The sequence below is a fragment of the Thermobia domestica genome, chromosome 9 (assembly GCF_964235325.1).
Source record: "Thermobia domestica chromosome 9, izTheDome1.hap1.1, whole genome shotgun sequence".
NCBI classification, from domain to species: Eukaryota; Metazoa; Arthropoda; class Insecta; order Zygentoma; family Lepismatidae; genus Thermobia; species Thermobia domestica.
The window spans coordinates 165444776-165468550 of NC_137462.1; the positions used below are offsets into that span (position 1 = coordinate 165444776).

General features: G+C 34.0%; 1 protein-coding gene across 2 annotated transcripts in view; it reads left to right on the forward strand.

The window, feature by feature from the left end:
• The first annotated feature begins 624 nt into the window (after positions 1-624).
• LOC145694196 (helix-loop-helix protein 1-like) overlaps positions 625-23775 on the forward strand; it is a 63235-nt gene continuing 40084 nt past the window's right edge. Inside the window, exon 1 of one of the 2 annotated variants that reach the window (XM_081770309.1) lies at positions 625-721. The gene's annotated coding sequence lies outside the window, so the exon portion shown is untranslated. The remainder of the gene's footprint in view (positions 722-23775) is intronic. The other variant, XM_081770310.1, reaches the window with a different exon arrangement.

A 23775-nucleotide genomic window follows, 5' to 3' on the forward strand; every position in this document is an offset into this window, starting at 1 on the left:
GTGAGTAACGTTCTTATATATTTATACTCTGAGTAACATTCCCATATATATCTACTTACATTCTAAGTAACGTTCCCATATAATTACATTCTTAGTATCATTGCTAGATATTTATATGCTTAATAATATTCCCATATATTTATATTCTGTAGCCATTTTGTAAAAGTACTCTCAACGCTTACCTTATTGGCCCTGTGACTTTACGATGATCAATATGCATTCTTACAAATTCTTCAAAGTTGATTTCAAATGTACTTTGTGCACACCCTAGTATTGGTTATGCCTTAATTCTTTTAATATTTTGCTTTCTATTATATTAATCTACTGTAAAAGCATGCATATATTGCAGTAAAAACATCTACTGTAATAGAAATGCATGAGAACGCTACTAGCCTGCACTTGTATACTATTGTATATTAAACAAAAAAATCACATTAATTAATAACTGTTTACTAATAAAAAATTAATAAATGTTATTTTGTATGGATATTGTATAAAATATAGGATAGGATATTATATTTCTTTCTTAATCTAGGAACAGATCAATTTTCGAGGCGTTCACGATGGTGTGCGATTGGCTGTTGAATTGTGGAAGGACCGCCTGTGGGCGTTCCCTGTCATTTACTGGTGACAGCAGATGGAGGGGATATTCAGGAGTTGGAAGGAAGACGAAAGGAGCGGATCCTCCGAGCATCGCGTCTCATCTCTCTCCCAGGATACGGTAAGACTCATATCTCTTTTCTTTCAATTGTATAAATAGAGAATATCTTATCAAAGTTCCATAGTGTTTTTTTTTTTCCTATTCCAAATATTTCAGAGATTTCTTATGTCATGTTCATTTCTCTCTATATTTATTAAGAGATGAATTTTACTTTTTTCTCTTCTTTTGCCCTTACAAATATTTAAATATGTTTCTAGTGTCTACTATATTATATACTGTATATTTGAAGCTCCTTACTGTCAAGAATTATGCTGCAATATAGAAGTACTATTACGAGTAAGTGTAACTCTAACTTTGCTACAAAAGTCCATATTTATTTCTATTGAGTTCAAAATTGAATTTTGGTGATTAACTTAAAAGCAGTGAATAACATCAAACATTTAAAAAGTGAGCCTGATAGTATCTGCAAAGACCATTTTTTTCATGAACTAATTATTTCTTACGAGTTGTATGTGCATAAAGGAATATGCGTCTTACCATTAAGGCAATATAAATACAATAAATACTTTCTGTTATTTAACGCTGTATTTTGCTATACTATATACAGTAAATAAATATGTAAATTCTTAGAGCAAAATGAAAGTTGTCAATTGTTATTATTGGCAAAGAAAGACACAATTTCAGCGCCATAAAAGCAGGTTTTTTTTTCCCCTCTGATTTTCTCAAGAATGTACTCTCAAAAGGAGATGATTTTCTTCATCTCGGTGTGTGACCTACCAACACGGTCAATAAATTTTAGTTAAGCAGAAAATATACTTTAAGACTTAAATTATAATTTTAGGTTATATTTCATTAACCATTACTATGTACAGTCATCTTTGTTACTGTCATAATTCAAGAGATTAACAAGCTTATGTTTTGGTATCAGTTTTACCTCAATATTTGGCGTGGTTCTAATGCAGCATCATTTTCTTAAGGTTTACAAAGAAATTCGTTTTTTGTTCCTTTTGTCGAGAATCATGCATGAATTTCTACACTCAACGCATATAATTTTGTTTCAGCTCAAAATGATCTGTTGATTGACATATAGCTTATCATGTTACTTATAGTGTAGAACTTTCAAGATTTTTTTTTGTATAGTTTATAAATTAAAATGCCCAGCAATTAAACCGCTTGGATGCCAAATGGTGTGCAACTTCAGAAATTGAAATTTTTCAGGAGAGAGAACTTTGAAGTGCAATATCTCATGAAAAATTCATATTTATTTTTTATGGTTGCAACCATAAAACATAATTATGAAGTTTCTTTTCTAATGCTGATACTCAATAACATTCTCTTCATTCGATTTACATGAGATTTTGACATTCAAACTCTTCTCCTGGAAAATTCGTACTATAGTATTTGGAAGTTACACCATTTGGCATCCAAACGGCCCAATTATGACGTCCTAAGCTGCACACCCAAATTTCTGGTCTATAAGAAAAGGTTTATAAATGTTTGTGTAGTTCATGTGATACTATTTATTTATTTATTTATTTATTTATTTATTTATTTATTTATTTATTTTTGTAGATACTACTTGGCTTACTTTCTGATATTCTTCGTTGTGTGAGTTAAAGTTATTCACTGTTTTTAAAATACGGATGAACTTAGCGATAAGCGTTAAGTAAAACCTACATCTGTTAGAATAAAAGATTAATGACACACAAACGGGAATGACTCAACAATAAATCAAATTCTGATTTCATTTTTTCAATAAATCAAGTTCTATATTCGTTTTCATTACCACTCGTGACAATTCGGTGTACATTACACCTACGACCATTACAAATGTTATTTGCACCTTACTCTTGCAATATTGAAGTTTTCCTGGCATTTTTTTTAAAAAATGTAGTTTATTTCTACTTTGAATTGATACGTACTATTTTATAATAGAATTTATGTTATTAATGTAAACTTACGTAGATATGTGCTTGATTATAAATATGGAACTTGGGTATTTGTGGTGATATTAAGAGACAATGCAAAGATAGTTTATTTTTTATTTTCTTCTCTGAAAGATAATATAAGTATTGAAATACAGAACATATCGGTATTATTACAATTAATAGTTTATACCTCAACATTGAATCCATCGTCAAAGATTCGAATGGCAACTTCAGGATCATATCTGGATTATATTGTCAAGACACTAGTTAAAATATCCAAGTTAGGAAATATAATGTAGATACTGGTATTAATATTGAATTGTTAATAATAATAATAATAATAATAATAATAATAATAATAATAATAATAATAATAATAATAATAATAATAATAATAATAATAATAATAATAATAATAATAATAATAATAATAATAATTGTTTCAACATCATTTGGGATCATTATAATTATTTGTCAATAGTTACGATTTTCTTAAGAATTCTGCTTTTTTTTTTTTTTTTACATGTAACTATGTTTCTTTTTCATCGCACCATTTCACAATTGTGAATTGAAAAGATATTAACCTTCCTTGGTTAAATTCAACTCTTACAGTAGCTGATGAAAAGGTGAAAAGCAAATAAGTTTTTCATTAAAATGGAATTAATATTGCAATAATGCATAAATATATCAATTTGAGAACTTTTTTTTTTTTTTTTTTTTTTTTACAATGTAATTCAGATCTCTTTTTGATCTTTGTGACCAAATGATTAACGCGAGTACTTTCTATGTATGTGGTTTCTGATTCAATCCGCAATGTGAGTACCTGATTCGGCTACAAAACCGCAAGTAGAGGATGATCAGGAGTACCTGAACCCCATACAAACAATTTCATCCCCTTGGAAAGCTTAAGTTACTTGTTGGCTTCTATAATTACATAACTGTATGGTGAACTCAAGTTAGCCACTCAAAATATTATCTCAAAGTTTGTGACGACAAAAGATTTTGAACTGAATAATAACACGAATTCCCTGCTTTTAGTCGATATTTAATTTCTTTGTAAATATGATTTTGGGCTGCTAACATTGATCCTAAATATTTGAAAGTATCTATTTAGTCGAAAGTATGATTTGATATTTTGCCGCATCCACAATTAGCGGTATCACGATCCCAGCTAACTTCCATGTATTTAGTTTGCTCTGCATTTACTTCCAAACCTATGTCCCTGCAAGCATTTAATAAGATCTCTGCCTTTCTTTCTATTGTTCTATCGTCCAGTATATGATTTACATCATCACCATACGCCATAACCTGGTGAATACCATTCAGTTCTAGATCCTAGTTACTATCTTTGATTTTCCTTATAGCGAACTCCACAACAAAGTTGAATAATAATGGCGACAGCACATCTCCCTGTTTCAGGCCATTCTCGATGTAAAAGTTCGTGGACAAGTAGTTTTCCTTCTCGAACTTAACTTTGTAATTCATTTAAATACATCTTAATTGATCTAACTAGCTTTCTGTGTTCCAAATTCTGAAAGAATGTTGCGCAATGTTTCCTTCCTAACCGAGTCGTAAACCTTTCTAAAATCAATAAATAATTGATGTACCAGGGTATTGTATTCCCGTTTTTTCCGAGTACAGACGTCTTCAAATTATTAGACTCAACATTCAGTTTCTGAATATTTTACTGCTCTTACAATATTACGTAAGAAAATACGTTCGAACTTAGTCCAAATTACTACTTTATAACTCTGTCCTAATTTCTAGTGGGTGTAGCATATGCTTTTCAATATCAATAAAACAAATGCGTACGTAACATTCAAATATCTACTATAAAGTGTGTATATCCAAATTGGAAACAAAAAATAAAATGGAATGCTTACAAGAAAATTCTCTCTCACACAAAGATTAATATTTCTTATGAAATCCTTTATTCTTTATTAGGTCTTTTATCCTTTGTGGTATCCTATGTACGAGTTTAGCACATTTTGCCTTCAATTCAGCATAGTGATACCACAAATTATTGATCTCCTTGATCAATTGAAGTTTGGTTCGAATGTGCTTCTTCCCTAGCTAATGTGCTTTTCTTTCATGAAGCTCCAAAAGTTTTCAATCGAGTTCATATCAGGACTAGTGCCTGTGCACGAAAGAACACTAATTTCGTTGTCCTCGAAGAATTTTGTCATAGTTTTGGCCCAGTGGTATGGGGCTCCATCATGCATAAAGATGAATTGTACGTCATCAAATTAGAGTGCAGTCTGGGAAAGCAATTCTTCTTGAAGAACTTGTAGGTATTGGTCGTGCTTCATTGTCCTCTCTACTATATACAGTCTTCCAGGCCCGAAGACAGAGATCACACTCCAAACCATGACTGAAGTAGGATGCTTCACGATTTATTAAAGACATTCCAACTTGAATTCCTCCCAGGTAAACGTCGCACATATTGTGAACATTCATCAGATACAAAGATACATGATTCGTTACTGAAACACACTATTCTCCAATAGTCAGCAGTCCAATATTCTAGACCTCGTGCCCATTCGAGGCGCTTCTTTGCCATGATTGGGGTAGACTATTTTTTTGTTTTGTTTTGTTTTCTTTCTTGACTGTGTGCTTTTATTTCCTCGGCACAAAGAATCCTTCGAACACTTTCAGGCCAAATGCCATACTCAGCCATTTTTATGCTTAAGTCTATTAGAACTTGCACTTCTGTTTCCCAGAGCCAATCTTTTTAGTTTTCTAATACCTCTTAGCGACAGCTTTGGTTTTCGCCCACACTTTCCAACAGTATTTTGGTTCTTGTTCATTTTTAACAGAGATTCTACTCACATATTTTTGTTCTATCCCAACTCTGCTAGCAATGTATTGCCGTGTATATATTATTTACACCAGAAGTATTTTGGTAACTTCCATTTTACGCGGAGAAAGATCTTTTGCTTTTCCCATTAAGCTGCAATTACTGAACTACACATAATAAAAGATTGATACATGAAACACGTCACGATCAATTTAAATGGGCCCATTCGAACTGTTGAACGCTTTGAATGTTGTTAACTTCTTACGACAGCAACCACAACACTTCAGACTGTAACTTGTTGATAGGAACCACAATAGCTATCTACAACTGAAACACCACTTTCAGAATCCCTCCTCTCACTAATACCATCTGCTGGTCAACGGTGATATCACCACTTCAACTGTACAATAAACAAATGAAGGATCCTATATTGGTGGTTTAACCATTAAATTAAATGTTCTAGAACTCTGAAATTAGGAGTCCTACATCAACGTTGTATTTTTCGAGCGTGAGTCTAATAATTTGAACACATCTGTATTTGTCGAATGGTAAATATCTGGTCGATAGTTGATCGAATTCACTTAAATTTGAACTAATAATCTCCAATGATTTCATCTGCGTATTGGGTCAATCTTGTTTAATAGAATGTTTGAGAGGATTTTATAAGACGTAGACAGAAGAAAAATTCCTCGATAATTATTACGATCAGTTTTGTCACCTTTCTGGTGAATTGGAACAATGTGATTCTTTCCACTGTTGTGGCATTTCCTCCTTGTTCCAGATAAGGAGAATAAGTGTGTATCTTGTTCCTCTCCACCTAAAATTAACTCTGGCGGATTTTCGTCTACACCTGGAGATTTGTGTTTCTTTAATTTCTTTGTGATGATTTCTACTTCGGTTAGGCTCTGGAATATACGGTTCTGGGGTATGCATTTCACTTTCTCCATGAACATTACTTATTGGCTGCGTGTTAAGTAAATTGTCAAAGAAATCTATTCAAGATCACTATCTGGATCAGTGAGAATTGTTCCGTCGGCTTTCCTTAAGCGCGAGGTTGATAGCCTTTCTTAAATTCGTTGATGCCCTTATACATGTTCCCAATGCTTTTATTTTTACTATTATCTTCAAGTTCAAAAACTTTAGCTTTTAAGAAATCGCGTTTCTTTGTTCTAAAAGTTAATGTTCATATATATATATATATATATATATATATATATATATATATATATATATATATATATATATATATATATATATCATGTTCCCCTCCTTTAAGCGGAATTTCCAATTAAAATACTGCGACACATGGCCACTTGTTTTTAATAGTGAGTTTCCATACCGAGGTTCACCTTCCTGACATAAGGAGCTCGTCAGATACTCCTCTACTTTTGGCAAAAGTTTTAAACCACCTCTCCCACGTTGAAACTTCCTTCTCCGCTAAAAAATACATTTTACAAAATCTAAATACTCTACGGTCTCTTCGATATAGTTACTTAGAAATATGCCAAGCCACTGGTGTAGATCTATATACCGGACAAATAAAAAGCAATATATATATATATATATATATATATATATATATATATATATATATATATATAGTGGACTCTTTTTAATTCGAAGTCCAAGGGGACACGAAAAAACTTCGAATTATCCAACAACATTCATATTCGCATATATAACAACAAACAAACCAAAGTACTGTGCATCAAAAACATATTCATATGGTGTAGACTTTACCTTTAAAGCAGCTTATTATTTGCGTGATCGAATACCTCAAACTAACAAACGACATTGACTCCACATAATTCAAACTACGTGTACAGTGGAAACTATATTTACTTACAACACTACAACATACATTGAATAGACCAAACAATTAAACACCAGTAACAATTTGAATATTCAGTTCTCACTTTTAAGAAGTCGTAAACCTCATTTGCTTAAATTTGATTGTTTTTGTACGGTTAATAAATCTTGACTATCATGTATTGCGTGGAATATGATATTAATAACATTTGGTTGACTTTATCAATAACTCATCTTAAATTTTCAACCAATTCTGAAACAAGATGAGATTGGCACATGTTCTCTATCTTTACTTCTTCCCCAACTCACCTTCATCTTTATCATTACATAGATTTTCTATTTGTCTTTTGTGTTACTCTTTCCTATGGCTGCATCTGGATAACTGGAAACACGTTAAAACTGTATTTCTTTGTTTACATCTGTCCAACATTAAAATTTTTCAACTGTATTTAGTTCGAATTATCCAAAACATAATGTTGCAGCCTTATTATCCCATAAAATAATAATTGTAATAGATAATAAAATTGATTAAACAATAATTGGTTTGCACTAAAGGACGTGATCACGCGATTTTAGCAGTAACAAAAATGGCGCAGGCATATAACCTGAAATCGCCTGTGTTAAACAATGTTGTTAAATAGTAAAATTGTTGTAAATAAGAAAAGTAGTGACGCCAGGGATGTCCGCACACTTTGAAGTTCGTATGCAAAATAAAAAAGAATCTGAAAACATCACTTGTGTTAAATAAAACATTGTATAAGACATATATAGGTTCTTGATTTTTTTAAAGGGGAAAACCAAATGAAGGACGAAAAGTCGGGTTTCGATTTGATGTTACAGATTGTATTTGTAGTCTCCTTGTTGTGAAGCTTGAAATGACACAATTGTTTCTTCACACATACAATACTAATAAATGATCAATAGTCACAGAATAAGATCAATAGTGTGTGTATACACACTTCGATATGTGACATTGTTATTTAAAGTTTCTATAGTTACAAAAATTAGAATGCGTTATTGTAAGGATAACTTCGAATACATGGATAAATGTGAATTTGCTATTTTTTTATGAATATTTCTATTTAAAGTCAGATACAATACGAAGGTAAGAAATTTTCATTATGCATAATCCTAAATTTAATAAACGTAGAAAGTTTCATGATTAATTGGTACAATTCTTGAACCCATTAGAAAAGTATTGTTCATACATTTTACGCGTATTTTATACAGAAATTTAATTGTGATTTTAGTTCTAGATCAAAACATATTGATATTTTATAATTTACATCGTACTATACAAATTAGGTAAATCAGTTATAGTGTGTGCAACGGAGAACGACATTGGAATTACCTGCTTTTCATGGGAGTTTACTACCCACTACTCTATTCCATCATCACAGGAAAACGGCTCAACAGTTTGAGGTGAATAAATATATTGCCCCCTCACCCTCTTAAAAGCGAAATTTTCAAACATACTGGGACGCATGCCTACTTCTTTTTAATAGTGAGTTTCCATACCGAGGTTCACTTTCCTAACCTTAGGTACTCCTGAGATATTCTGCTTTTAGCATATATTTTAAACCATCTCTTCCCCTTTGAAACTACCTTCTCCGCCATAGAACATACTTCCCCTATATAGTACATACTTCTAGAACTGTATATTTTCCATAATTTTATTCTTAAATGATGGTCAAAATGTTATGGTGTATTGTGTTACAGTGAAATGTAATATAAACTTAATAAACTTTAATATATTTTTCAGAACTTTTATTCTATAATTTATTTTCAAAACTAATTGTTTAGATAAAGTTATGGCTAAATGGTGGCCCGCGAATAAAACAGAAAATATGGGATTTGTTCAATTTATTTTTTCAAGTCTGCAGACAACAAGATGAATTTAACTTACATTAATAGTATACCTTAATCGAGATTTGACTTTTAAGTATGAACATATCTTCTTAATCTGTTGGTTACCAAAGTTTGTTTCTATAAGGTAAGGCCACTCGTACCGGGCCGTTTTTTAAATTAAAATTCCATAGAGTTATTTTCAAATGCTCGTAGCTCAAGTTATAATAGGCCTATACACACGAAACAAGAAGCTGCATATGCAAAATAGAACAAATGTTCAGAAAAATACATAGCTTATGCAGATTCACACTCAGAATAGAAAGCAAATTGAAGGGTAAGGAGAAAAACAAGGATTGTCCATGTGTGTGCTTTTTCGGGTGCTTTGTCCTATCTGTTGGTGACTCTTGGTACTATTTAACTGTATATGCCATGCATGCGTAGATGTAGAGGTATCCATGTAAAGAGGGGGAAAAATTTGACTAACCCTATTCTTTTTACACGGTTTCAATATTAAAACGCCGTTTTCTCGAAAATCCAGTTTTGTGACATTCCTTCTTTTCCCCCTTTCCCCTTCAACTGGAAAATAGGCCTGAAGTATAGTTCTTATTTTGGTTTGCCTCGCACTACTTTATAAATAGACTATCTAGGATTTAGACAAGAAAAAACTTAATTGTTATCGCTTCGCAAACGGGAGATAAGGGGCATATCATCCTAAAGACTTTCCTTACCACCACCAGGTTAATGGTGGAATGGAACTTTGATAATCTGATTTACTCTGTACTCAGGGACTTAAAACAAAAAATTCATTTCATTCCATTTTCACTCTGATCTATTTCCATTCAAAGTTCTCCCTTTGTGTTTCCGGTCTAACTGATTCAATAACAAATAACGTAAAACAGTATCTTTGTTCTATATATTCGTTATTGAAGCCAATAGGTTTTAACTAATTAAGTAAGAATATGTTTATCATTTACATTGAGGCAACATAGAAACTTTGTTTATTAATTTCAATTTTACAAATCATGTTTGCATACAAAAGATTATATGAACTAAAGTACGCTATAATAAACGTAAAAAATCATTACTGCCATTTGGACGATTAGAATTTTAGCGTCCCATTCAGCAAAAATGCTATATGAAACGTGAACCTACCTCTACAGTTTAACGTGGGATCCGAACCACATGAGCTCCCATTGAAAGTCAAACCCAGGTCTACCGCACCAAAGACGTATACGCTAGCCGCATAGCCAAGAAAGAACTCATGACTACCATTTTCGTGTCTAAGAAGGAACTTACACGTCATACATTTAGTAGTCTATCTCAAGTAGGTCCGGAGGAGAAGGAACTGAGTGCAGTATTTTCAAAACCATTGTATGACTTAAATGTCTCCGTTCTGCGACGAATCAGAGTTGTAGTGCAAACTAATGGTGCTCCCACGTCGTATTAATCAAGTAAATTAAGACACTTTCATTATTTTGATCACCCTATATAGGCCTAATGCTGTCCAAAAATGTAGATTAGTGAAGAAAACAGGAAAATGAACGCATAAAAAGTCAGAGAACATTGGCAATTGAAATCAGTGTAACAGTGTGACGTCAACAAATTTCGATAGACAGGCAAGTGTGCCAGGGCTGTACTTGTGGGGGGATATGAGGACAACTGCCCTATTATTTAAGCTCCTTGCCGATTAAAGAGTCTATTTTATGATAAAATTATATTACTCCATATGAATAGTTTCACCACATCCCAAAAACAACAACAACTGTGTGTGTGTGTTACAGTAATGAAACAAAAACGTCGTCTGGTTCCATTACAATACGTCTAAGGTCTCCGATTAGGGACCCAGAAATAATATATATACACCTATATTTTTAAGACTTCATGACTTTCGAATATAATCTCTTCAAAATATATTTCTCTAAAAATGTAATCTGGGTTTTACTTCAGTAAAACGCCGACTGAGGCCCCTGGAAGTAATAAAATGTTTTTAAGGTTTTAAATTCTAGAGAGGAGTTCCGAATTTCATATTTTAACATGGGGGCCAACTTTATAATTTTTCTAGGTGGCCCAATTATTAATCCGGAAAAATCCAAGTTACGGCGCTAATGTATGCTTTCTTAACCCTTTGGGGATTCTATGGTACAATTTGTACCATACGCGTTTTTCATGGTACATTGTGTTATTTCTCTTCTATTTTTCTGGCGGGCCTATTTTTTCACGTAGAAGATTGAACTTTGCACAAACATTCAGTCCACCGAGTAGTATTTACCAGAAGTTTTTTTTTCGATTTCTGGTAAATCGAAATTTGGCACACACATTCAGTATACCAAGTACTATTTATCAGATTTTTTTAGATGACTACGATCACACAGGGGGGGTCCAGGGGGGCCAAAATTCGAGAAAAAAATTTCCCTCCGAAATTTTCACTTTGACATTTTTTCCCGCTTCTGGTATATGGTATGAGCATGCAAGTGATACCATTTGAAAGCCAGCTCTATTCTGAAGAGAATGAGGTATGAACCATGATCCTAGGATAAATAGTGACGTTACAGTAGCTGCTTGACTGAAAGTCTAAAAAATAGCCCAAAAAGCCAGGATCCTTTAAGGGTTAAGGTTGCGTAGGTGAATGGGTGCACTGTTTTGATAGCAGCATATCATACCTTGTTTAAGATAGTGCTCGCGTGAAGTACAGTGCTGTTTTCTCTGGTGCCAGTAAATGTTGCTGGCTGAAACATGCCACGAGAATGAAATTTGAACCCAGTGTTGAACTACAGATTATCGGGCAATTGGAAGTAAAAACAGATAGAAGTCTTTATCAGGATCATGTGGCACAGGTTTCAAACCACCGGAGACGTCCGACGTTGACCCATACCAGGTCGACCACAGATCACAATCCCTTAGCAGGACTATTATGTCACTAAGAGTAAGATATAATCGATGGCTACCTGCCTGGTAACTACCATGAGATCTCGCAGCAGCATCAGGTCTACGGGTTTCAAGTCAAACTGTATACCAGCTGCTGCATGTATCTGGTCTTCACGACAGACGAACTCTAGCCTGTCCCACTCACCCATACACAACTGCGGAACCGTTTACGTTGAAGCGAGGGACCACTGTGGACCAGAGTGCTCTTTTCCACGAGTTGTGATTGAGTTTACTGACTGATTCGCAACGCACAGTGCTCTTTAGAGAACAGGAGAACCGCTGCAATCCGCACAACATAACACAGAGAGACCAGTATGGTGGTGATAGTATACTTGTTTTGGCCATTATTACGCACAATGGACGTATAGCTACACATCTTCGAGGGCGGTACTGTCATCGCTCGACGGTACAGAGCCGAGGTGCTGGATTCTCGTGTGCGGCTTTTCGGGGTGCAATGGATCAATCTTCATTTTCATGGATGTTAACGTATGAAACCTGGTGAGCGAATTTCTTCAGTAGGAGGATAACCAATTACACAGAGTGGCCAGCGCGGTTACAAGATTTGTACCCTATCGAACATGAGTCAGGTGCATTGGAAAAGCAGATTACAGGCAAATAGCCGCCTCCAGAGCTCCACACTGTCCCTCGACAGGAGTGGTAACGTCTTCATACTGACCTCATCAACTACTACAAGCATGTCAGATCGCTATGAGGCCTGTGTATCTGCCAAAGGGTAATTACATGCCTTATTGATGGTCATCTAACGCAGATTTCAGTTTCTCCTTTTCTTGCCTTAGAATGTGTCTTTCCATTTGACTTGCGATGCCCTTTCAAGGTACTTGGTTTATGGTAGATTGCAATCGTTCAGGAATTAATTGAGGAACAACATTGGGCGGGGGATTTGGAACTCCATGAATATCAAGTTTCCTCAGCCAGAAAACTGTGTACGTTTCAAATATTTCCCATTAACCTAATTGTTTACAGTACTAAGGACAGGCATTTCACTTCACGCGGTAAATAAATTACATAAAGTAAGAAACAAATCAAAATAAATCATATTTATTTTTTAGATATACCGCAAAGTTGCACCAAAGTATATTTGGTATGTTCTATGTCGTTACTACTCTTCAAAATAGAGATCTACAAAAAATTTACTAAGCTTGTGTGTATATTATTTTATAAAATAACGTTTGCACTTCTGCGTAGGGATGCAGATTTACCCCTTATCAAAGCCCATGACAACCCCTCAAAATTGTGATGACACACCACAAAAGCAATATCTCAACATACCTACTACATAATTTCTCAGTAGCTCTGACCTCAAAATCCTCAAGATATAACCTGGAATAAAAGATAGACCTGTATATTGTAATGTATTCATTTTAATATGAATTTGTAACACTACTTTCTGATTTAAATTAATTTTTTTTCTCACTCCTAACATATAAACGAGGCATTTCAGCTCCAGGCATTAGGATGGATGCTCCTGTTATGGGACTTACGTCCTTCATATAAATGTAAAACTTCTCATAAATAATAGTTCGTGTCTAAAACTACTATTATGAGTTTGTAATTAAATTCAGTAGTACTCAAAATTTCAACAATAATCTTTGGGTAACTTATACTGTTTTCTGCATTATTGTGATAGAGAGAGATATTTCGATTTCATTGAATCTGATTCTATCTACCTTAAAAGGAAGCAAGAATGGATGCAGGTAGTTTTGATTTAACATGGGTTATAAACAGTAGCGTCGATTTCTATACAACGTTTGGAGAGGGAGCGGCATTCAAATATGCGTGTTGGTGTCAGATATCGTGTACAAAATAATAATAATAATAATAATAATAATAATAATAATAATAATAATAATAATAATAATAATAATAATAATAATAATACAGGGGCTCTCCTCCCCCTCCCCAAGGAACGGTGCCCATGGTCATAAACACTCTTCATTAGATATCTTGGATCTATGAAGTTCTCCCGAAGGTTTTTTTTTTTTTATTTTTTTTTAAACGAGGAGTTCGTTTAATGTAAACGACGAATACATTGATGCAGCAGTGTCGATTGAAGTTTCATGAACCATATTAAAGTTACAATTTACTCATATTATATTAATAATTAAAAATTCCATAAATACATCGATTATTATTATAAATTACAACTTTAATACGCTCATGAAGTTCCAACGGTACAGCAGCATTAATATTCGTTGTTTATCATAAATTGAACTATTGTGTGTTTCATTCTCTTTTTTTTTTTTTTTAAAAAAACTTTATTATAAAATCTACTTAACGAAAAGATTTTGTGACCGAATTAAATCAAAGCTTTCATCCCACATGAGAAGTGTCTACTCCTGTCTCCTTTTAAGGCCGGACAATGATCAATAAAAAATAATTTTATATTTATAACACAAACATGTAAACAAAATTCAATGAATGATAATAGTTATTGTCAGTTCTTTGAAACTATTGTGCTGAAGAATAGTATGTAGCATTTACTCGTATTACCTGGTTAGAAATTAGAATCACCAAATCTTATGTATTGAAATAAATCGAATTGGGAAAGAAATTCCGCGTAAAAAAATCTTAGCTTGGAACTGCACGCGGAGGGAAAGAAATGAAAACGTAAATAAGAAAAGGGGCTAAAAGTGCAGTAAATCTTCTTTTATTTCGATCAAAAATTGGCTTCTGCGAAATTTCTTCTCTCGTATGAATTAAAGTTTCAACGCCTTTGCTGGGGTCTTCCGCTGGTCCCTTGTAAATCTTGCAATATCTTATTCGCACCTTTTACTTCTTTCATTGCGGTTTTACGAATGCTTTGGTAGCAGCATTGATTTCATAGCCAACTTGTCAGATTGCATTTGTGGTTATGTTCATACGAAAGTATATTATAACAAACAAGTTTTTGCGTAGAAAGAAAAAAAATGTCCTTCCTTCATAAACTGTGTTATATGTATTTTCATCCCAAGGAGAATACAAATCGTTCACAATGTGAAGCAACAGCAATCTTAATAAAGTCTGTTTCTGACTTTTTTTTTGGCTATGAATTCTTCACGAGGTGAACCTTTCTAAATATTCTATGATGTCGTCTTGGGGAAGTTTCATGGTTTTCGCACTTTGAATCAGAAGCCGAGAGTGGTCTCTGAGTGTATTGCAGTCAAATGGAACAGAGAAGAAAAATCCAGTAGAGTTGTACCAGGAACTCTGCAATGACGCGTAATGTTGGCAATGAATCTAGGAGTTTATTTTGTACACCAGCATATATTGAGAATTGTAGACATGATTTTAATTTTGCTTACAAGTTCAGGGGAAATGTTTCTTTAATCACGCTTTTATTTATTTGTTTGTATATTTTATTTTGTACGAGTTCCTTGTAATGTTTTTTGAGTAATTTTCCAGTTTAATCCCTGTAAGATGGAGTATAATCTGTGTAACACTGAAATGAAATCTTTCAGTTTAACGTCCCAGGATTATGCATGTTAGGGTAAGGGACATGGATGATTTAGGCAAGAGAAAGATGATGGAAGAATTGGTGTAATGAACATGTGGGAGGAAACGGGAGTACCCCAAGAAAACCCACGGACACGAGGTTGTCCACCATAAAGTTACTTGGCCGGGAATCGAATCAGGGACCCCACGCACCAGAGGTAAGTACTCTACCACTGACCACCGTCCCCCACTCTCGCGTAACATTTATGGACCTTTTTATTCAGCGCAATTACTTTATGCTAATCAGCAGTACCTTAGGGCCGAATCAACACATTCTGGTGCCCTAAGCTTCACTTCTGGGATCTCTCCCCATCCCGACCAAACATGCAGTTTTTGTGTTTTAAATTACAACGACCAAATTCTCCTCGACAATTGATTTAGCACTCAGTTGCAGTTACACAAAATATTCTTGAATATATGTTTATACGGGAGGATCGAAACCATACAAAAAAACAAAACGAAAAAAACATATAAGGGTATAATTGATAATATAGAAACGCTCACACAGGAAATTTCGAGTACAATCCATTAATTTGTAATATATAAGGCGAGAGAGAGGGAGCTAATTCATCCTAGACTTCAGTCTACTAAATTTAGACGCTAATCCGGATCTGAGCTAACTTGACCTATTCAAGCAGGTCAGTGAAGAGTTTCTGCACGAAACGAAAATATCAACTAAAAATCATAATTTTCATCTTAATTTATGAAACTCACTGCATGAAGATTAGATTATCTCATGTACTACAAGAATATGCAAATATAAAATGGAAAAGACAGAATCATTCTCAGTTTGTCGAAGTTTTTTTCGAACCTTCTACATCATGTTCTGGATCACTTTTATGTATTGCTTTGATCTTTTCCCGGACATGACGTTTCAACTCTATTCAGATTTAGCCTTCCAGCTGCCCTCGTGAACCATACCAGCTACTATAGACCAAAAATCTTCGTCAGACCTCGCCTTGGGTACGTTTGGGAGGTTGGTTTCCTTCGGCACAACACATATACAGTGGTGTAACTAACTACCTCGAAGAGCCCTCAATGCGGGTGGGCCCACAGCCAAAAGGGGTCCATTTAAGTTTCGGAGATTAAATTTATGATGTTTCGATGTTAAAATTAGCTTTTCAGGTTTTATATTATTTCACACTTTTTCCAAGTGTTCTGTAGTTTTATATATTTTCACGATAGTACTTAAAAGGTAATTGAGATTTTAAGGCCGAAAAGTATTTAAAAAAAAAAAAAAACGAACGCTCTGTATAGAAACTGTAATGATAAACAAGAAGGATTTCAAAGTGAAATACATAAAAGCGAACTGAGTTTCTGTTTGATCACATCATGCAATAACTACTGAACCAATTAAAATAATATTTGAGATGGTACTATTAACTTATCAACTTTAGACCTCCAAGGATCTCATAGTATTAAATTGATTAAAACATATATCCTAAAGGGAGAGCAAGGGCTCATAATTTATGCGAAAATTCACTGGCGACATGTAAATATAATTAAAAACGACTGATATTAAAGTCAAATCTACAGTTTTCGGGATCGCTGAGATAAATAGTGACATTCCAGTTGCTGTTTAAATCCAAATTCATTCGCAATCGACATAGGGATGAGGGATGGGGGTTCGAAGAGTAAAGTTCGAATAAAGGAATAAAGCTTTAAACTGGACCATTTATTCTTCAAGTTGTATTAATCCAAAACTGTTGAATTTAGACTAATACCAGAGATAAGTTAATCGGATCATCAAGTAATATATGCAGCAAAATTGACGTATATACAATTAATACAGCACACGTACAGAATAAGATTTTTTAATCAATGTGTTTGGTTACATTGCATATACTATTCGATTTAATGCCTTAGGAGAAGAAATTCTGAGAAAAAATTAAATATTACCTTTTTTTAAGCAGTACACTTATTGGTTGCTTGTGGTGTTAAATATCATAGTACACTCGAATTTCACCACTGCGCTTTTGGGATCGAGTGGCTAATGCTTACCACGTACTCTTTGTGCAAGTGATATTGAGTTCGATTTCAGGTTGGGACACTTAGTTCGGATTCAAACCCGCGAATGTTTCGGCTTCCAAGTCCCACTTAAAAGAATAGGTCCCACATCATATAACTTCGGTGCTAAATTAAGACCTTAAACCCCAATTAACCAATTACACGTCTCTGCAAAAAAAAAAATAAATAAATAAATAATAAAAATAAAATAAAAAATAAAAATTAAAAAAATTAAAAAATAAAAAAAATAAAAAAAATAACATCCACTGCGGCATAAACAATTCAGTTGTAAACCCTTTTTCGTCATTGATTATATTTATCCTTTAAATTCACGAGTTAGATCGAACTCATCGAGTCGGGATCAAGCTTGACAATGTACAAGACTTTGACGAGTTATATATTCGTATGAAATATTACGTTGTGCAGGCTTTCGAAAACTAAGTAGGAGTTGCGGGGAGTCAAAATTTTTTTAGTCATACACTGAGAAAAAAAAATTGTAGGTGGCGTACTTAAAAAGATAGGTTACATGCGTAATTCCTGTAGTTTTTGGACTTAACGTACAGCAGACGTATAACTGAAAATGCATGTTTTATAACACTTTCTGTATAAGTGTTCCATCTATACGTACTTTCCGTTTGAAACGACATAGGCGGTCAGGATCTCACATGCAAATGGACGTATATAACATATAGCTGACGAAGATAACATAAGTATATGCATGTGATATACGGAAAACTGTTAGATGTCAGACATCCTGCAACGGTATGATGTAACATCTAAGGGCAGTGCCTATGTAGCATACGGATAACGTATATTCGAAAATAAAACTATACACTGAACTCATCCAATTGGTATCAATATAATAGCAGACATCGACGTATTAAATATGCGTAAGAAATATTGTGTTTAGCGGGGTTTTGGTTACCAAGTTATGGGCGGTCACATTTTGAGTGTCATATTCTAGTAAACATAAAGTAATACCAGAACTCATTCGACCAGGATCAATCTTGGTACGGTGATGGACCTTAGCCTGCTATATATAAACATATGAAATTCTATGTTGCGCAGGCTTTCGGTTCCCGAATCAGAACGGTCAGATTTTGAGACACATTTGCGAAAACAAAAGAACATCAACGAAGCTCGTCCGATCCAAGTCAATCTTGGCACTGTGGTAGACCTTGAAATATGGTATGGAAACTTTTGGTTCCTAAGTTATACACAAGTCTCTTAACTAAAATATTGGACATAATAAACGTTGTTTAAAGAGAAATTAAATGTCAGTTTTAGACATAAAAAATGAGGGGGCATGGTGACTTAGTAGGGGGCTTACCTCTGGTGCTTGGGGTTCCCGGTTCGATCCACGGTCACTTAAATTTGTGGTGAACAACATCGTGCCTGTGGATTTTCACGGGGTACTCCCGTCTCCTCTCACATTCTCATTCCACCAATTTTCCCATCATTATTCACCTGCCTTAATCATCGTCTCACTTAGCCTAAAAATGGACATAATAGTGGGACGATAAACTTAAATATTTCAATTAATTTTACTTCGACGGAAAAAAAATAATGTAGTTGTTTTTTACTACTATGCGTATTTCACTTTGTGTAATACAAAAAAATTGAAAAAAAAATTGAAATATAACTTCAAATTTTAACCAAACAATTAATTTCTCTTTATTGTTTATACGATAATAAAAGAAATTAAAAGATCGTCGGTGTTACGGTTAGTTAATTGCAGAAAATAATCTTGTACCCAACACTCTCTCTAAGCAATCAATAATAATTATATCTATCTATTGTTTGGCAAACCACAATTAGTAGTTTGGATCCCACATTAAACGGTAGGTTCCATGTCATATAGACTAGGCTAATGGTTCTCAACCTTTTTTGACTGACGACACACTTTACTGAAAGTCCAGTACATCGCGACACACTTGTTTTGATATTTTTATTATTATTATTATTATTATTATTATTATTAATAATAATAATAATAATAACAATAATAATAATAATAATAATAATAATAATAATAATAATGTTTTAATAATGACTCTATATACCACTGAGCACTATTGCTACCGTTGAAGGTATTGACTAGTCAGCCTGTCTCGATTTTAAGGGGACAGACTACTAAATATTTTTCAAATGCCAACAATTTTTCTTTTGCCTATTTTTCGTAAGTGAAAAAAGATATTGTAGTGTAACTTACCACAATTATAGATAATGTTATTCCACACCCGAAAATTTGAATCGGAAGAATTTTCAGTGTTGCCATCCGTAGAAATTACAGTGTGACCAGAATTTGAATTACTCAAAAAATCTATCTTAAGACAGCAACTAGAGAAATGAACTCAACGGCAATTGATGACTTATCGTGCTGTCTTTGTTTCTTGTTAACTACTTTTTAAATATTATCTTATTTAATTTGTAATAACTTATTTATTTTGGAATAATTTTTGTAAGTAATACAAAATAAATACAAATATTATTTAAAAAGTAGTTAAAAAGGAACAAAGACAGCATGATCAGTCATCAATTACCATTGACTTCATTTCTCTAGTCGCCCTCTTAACCTAGAGTTGAGTTGATTTTATTTTAGCGTCCCTTTCAGCAGCGAGGCTATATGAGACGTGGACCTACTGATTAACGTGGAATTCGAACCACATGAGCTCCCGCCGGGGGTCTCCCACGCCAAAGGCGCGTACGCTAACCGCTTAGCCACGGAGGAGCTCCCTCTTAACCTAGATTTTTGGGTAGTTCAAATTCTGGTCACACTGTAATTTCTATGGATGGCAACAGTGAAAATTCTTTCGGTTTGTATTTTCAGGTGTAGAATAACATTATCTATTATTGTGGTAAGTTACATTTCATTATCTCATTTCACTTGCGAAAAATGGGCAAAAGAAAAATTGTTAGATTTTAAAAAAATATTTAGTAGTCTGCCCCCTTAACTAACTGTTATTAAATCCTTCATGATTTTCAAATTTTAAAATTTCGCGACACACCTTAAGGGACTGCATGAAACACCAATGTGTCGCGACACATCGCTTGAGAACCACTGGCTTAGGCGTTGAGAGCTAACATGAAACTTCAACGAACCAAACGTAACGAAACTAATTCTAGTTACATTTAAAAGAAACAGATCTAAATATTACCAGACTAATGTCTGGTGAGTGGGATCCCTCGTCAGGCATTCTGTAAGGAATGCGATTTAAATGTGATTAATCCCTTTAAGGTATGAAAAATACATTATATGAATATAAAGAATAAATTGTATAAATGAATATTACTAAATCGATTAATTATTCGTAAAATAAAGATTGAAACAGTTAGTAGAATAAGAATAATTTACAAGTAATTATTCTAACAACAAATAACTGTTAGAATGTTTGATAACCAACACTCAAGCACAGAGAGAAAATTATTCCAACAATTTTTGCAGTATTATTACGAAGAAAATGGGCTGTTATATTCAATTCTATTATTGAAACTTATGTAGTGAGAGGAAGAAGATTTAAAAAAAAGCGCATAGGAAACACTCGTTTTGAGCATTGTATCTTTTGGTTTCTGAATATAAGGCTGAAGCATTAACTGACTTAAATAGTAAAATGTAATTACAGAAATAATTCCCACGTCAAAAAAAGCTACCAATAATCTGATTAAGAAAAATGATGTGGATTCCACGTGTAATTGCAGCCATAAACTATCACCGTACATAAATGCCTGTTTTAATAACTCAAGAATTTAAAAAAATAAATTAGAGTTTGCTGCTAAATCTTCGTCAAGCTATTGAAACAATCGCTTAAGTCCTAATGCAGCGAAGGGACATTTGTGTGGTAAGCATTACAAACAAAGAAGCCAGAGGAAAAGTGGTTAGCACAGAACACGTGCATTCTTCCTCAGGGGACCACCGAAAAATTTAACATGTAAATGTTGGGTACATCTATATCCCGTGATGTGGCAGTAATTGTCAACCATAACCTGCATTGGAGTTTGATGGATGGCTAAAAAAGATTAGAGACGAACACTTTATCCGCTACGCATCTGCGTGGAATGCGTCCCAAGGGAAGTGGACTCAACTGCCGGAGAGAGAGAGGGAGAGAGTGGGAGAATGTATCTGCTGCTGGATGGATGAAGGAGAAACACAGAACCTCCTGTTGCACCGTTCAATTCTCCCATTATTCGAACTTCTTCACTTCTTCCATGGATGAAGGGAAAGAATTGATCGCTTACCGATATACAGAGTGTTTGCGCGATATAATCAACAACCTTATACTTAAATTGCTAAAACTTCATTATGACAGGAGATGTTTAACTTAGTTGTTACATCCTTAAAAAAATGTTTTGAAAATCGATAAGGCAATAAACAACACGAGATCATGGTGATCATTTAAAAAAACGTTATTATTATTATTATTATTATTATTATTATTATTATTATTATTATTATTATTATTATTATTATTATTATTATTATTATTATTATTATTATTATTTAGTATTCTGCCTTTTGGCAGGTCCTCGAACTAATGAGTTTTTTAAATTTCTTTTTAATTTTTAATGAGATTTGGGCATGAAAATGTTTCTTCCACGTTTCACGGTCTTCAGTTTCCTCTTTTAACTACTAATACTTTCTCCTATTTTTCAGATCATCGACCACTTCTGTTCTTCTTTCTATTACTCGTTTGTCTTTCCATCTTTCCTTCTACGGCGATATAAAGAACACAATTTCTTCGCAAGATGTGTCCAATCCAATTGGCCTTCCTACGAAGGATGGTGGCTAGAAGTGTCCTTTCTCTCCTATCTGTTTTAAAACATCTTCGTTTGTTGCTCTTTTTGTCCACTTTATTTTCTCCATTTTCCTTCAACACCACATTTCGAAGCTCTCTAAATATTTCTTCTCTAACTTCCGTAATGTCCAAGTCTCTGAGCCATACGTCCAATGTTCCATATATAGCACTTGACCAACTTCTTCCTAAGTCCAATATTGATCCTGCTAGTTGAGAGTGATAGGGATGCGCACGAGACGAGTCGAGACAGAATTTTCCTGACAAAATTCGAGTCGAAACACAGCTCTTCCAATAGATAAATATACATTTTTCGAGTCGAGACATCACTTTCACAGCACATTTTCGAGACAAGACAGTCTCAAATTTTGTCTCGTGCGCATCCCTAAGAGTGATATTTTCTTGTTGAATCCTTCTTTGGCTATGGCGATACTTGACTTGATCTCTTTGGTGCAGTAAGCGTCTCTTGTCGAAATACTTTCCAATTGTTTGAAATTATCAAGTTCTTTTGTTCTACTTTAACCCGCAATATCGTGTTTCCACGGAACATTCTCATGACTTTACACTTTCCAATGTTGATTTCCACTCCTTGATATAGTTTCACAATATAATTAATCTCTGGGACTCTTTGCAACTTCAGAAACTTCGGACTTAGTTGTTTGTTTGGATAGTAATGTCCCTTTTAGAACCGAGTCTGTATAACACATAGATTCTCAACTTCACGTAAGATTCAAATTGCCTGATGTCCCATAAAGAATTGAACCCAGATGTGCACCCAAGGTACGTATACTCACCAAGAGGAGGTACATCTACAAGAGGAGTTCGAAGTACCGTTTTTACTTGGAAGAGACTGGATGAAGTTTACAATTATAATACAATCTAAAGACGTAATGGAAAACGCAATGCATTGCTGACCACAAGATCCGCGGTTCCGTTTCAGCTGAAGGAAAACGCATTATGTTAGTTTATCTTATAGCTAAATTCATTTCTGTAAATCAGCCACTTCCAGCTGGATGATCTGTGACGTCACAGTTCGCTGATCATATTCTTAGTAAACTACATAGAACGAGAAAGGAGAAGACAACAAATTGTTTGCAGATACATTACTCGTGGATTCATGACTTAGCAAACACTTCTGCACTTATTGTATTCCATTCACCTACATAGCTTCCTCTCTCATTTTCCCCTTAATCTCTTATCTCTTTTCTGAATCTGATAGTAAAAGCTTGCTCCAACTTCATACATGAACGAGCTGGAAATGGCTGCTCTAGATCGTAGCAGAATTCCAACTAATTTTGTTAGTATTTTTATACCAAAATTGAATCTTTGAGTTCGAAAGCCGGTCATCTCCATCGAAGCTAATTTGAGAGGAGTGACAAACAAAACTAAATTAATCAATATATATCTGATATATGGGGTTATTTCCATTTTTGAAAAGTAGAAAAATGTCAGTTCTACGGTCTGAAAATGAAAACAGCCCTATATGCCTGATGCATATTGACTAATTTAGTTTTGTTT